The 950-nt window shown below is 48.2% G+C and overlaps 1 pseudogene; it reads left to right on the forward strand.

The window, feature by feature from the left end:
* The first annotated feature begins 329 nt into the window (after positions 1-329).
* LOC118662074 lies at positions 330-691 on the forward strand (annotated as a pseudogene).
* The last annotated feature ends 259 nt before the right edge of the window (positions 692-950 follow it).

Genomic DNA, 950 nt, shown 5'->3' on the forward strand with positions numbered 1-950 from the left:
TCGCTGGCCCATTCTCCTGGGAACCAGTGCAGGTGAATAAATCAACTTCCAGAAAATCTAAGGAGTCATGTTTACCAGCTGCTGAAGGGGACTGACAAAAGCTGAGCTCCTGCTGAGGCCTTTGAACTTGTTGCTTCTATAAGGTCTGCCTCTGAGGCTCCTCCGCCAAGCATCTAATATGAGCCTGGGGTCACTGCTGGCCAGCAGGAGGAAGAGACACAGATAGGAAAGGTACCACTGGGCGCCTCTGCATTGCATCTGACCACAAAGACCCTACAAGAATAATGACTCCTTTTACTCTTCCATAGACGGCAACTTCAGCATTCACCATGGTCCAGCGTGTAACATACCGTCAGAGGCTGTCCAACAACACAGCCCCTAACAAAACTAGGCTGTCCTGAACCCCTGGTGATAGAATTGTTCCCAAGAAGGTCGGGAAAGCACCAAAATCTGCATGTGATGTGTGCCCAGGCTTACTTCAGGGAGTTCATGCTGAGACCTAAGTTTCTAGTGAGGTTGTCTAAGATGAAAACATGTCAGCAGGGCCTATGGTGGGCCCATCTGTGCGAAATGTGTCTGTGCCAGGATCAAGCGTGTTTTCCTTATTGAGGATCAGAAAATCATTGTGAAAGTATTGAAGGCACAAGCACACAGAAAGCCAAATAAAATTTTCAAATGCTTTTTTGAGTAATAAAAGCTGAAGAAGAAGAAGAAGAAGAAGAAGAAGAAGAAGAAGAAGAAGAAGAAGAAGAAGAAGAAGAAGAAGAAGAAGAAGAAGAAAAGGAGGAGGAGGAGGAGGAGGAGGAGGAGGAGGAGGAGGAGGAGAGGAGGAGGAGGAGGAGGAGGAGGGGGAGGGGGAGGAGGAGGAGGAGGAGGAGGAGGAGGAGGAGGAGGAGGAGGAGGAGGAGGAGAAGAAGAAGAAGAAGAAGAAGAAGAAGAAGAAGAAGAAG

The sequence above is a fragment of the Myotis myotis genome, unplaced genomic scaffold (genome assembly GCF_014108235.1).
Source record: "Myotis myotis isolate mMyoMyo1 unplaced genomic scaffold, mMyoMyo1.p scaffold_m19_p_8, whole genome shotgun sequence".
Classification (NCBI taxonomy): domain Eukaryota; kingdom Metazoa; phylum Chordata; class Mammalia; order Chiroptera; family Vespertilionidae; genus Myotis; species Myotis myotis.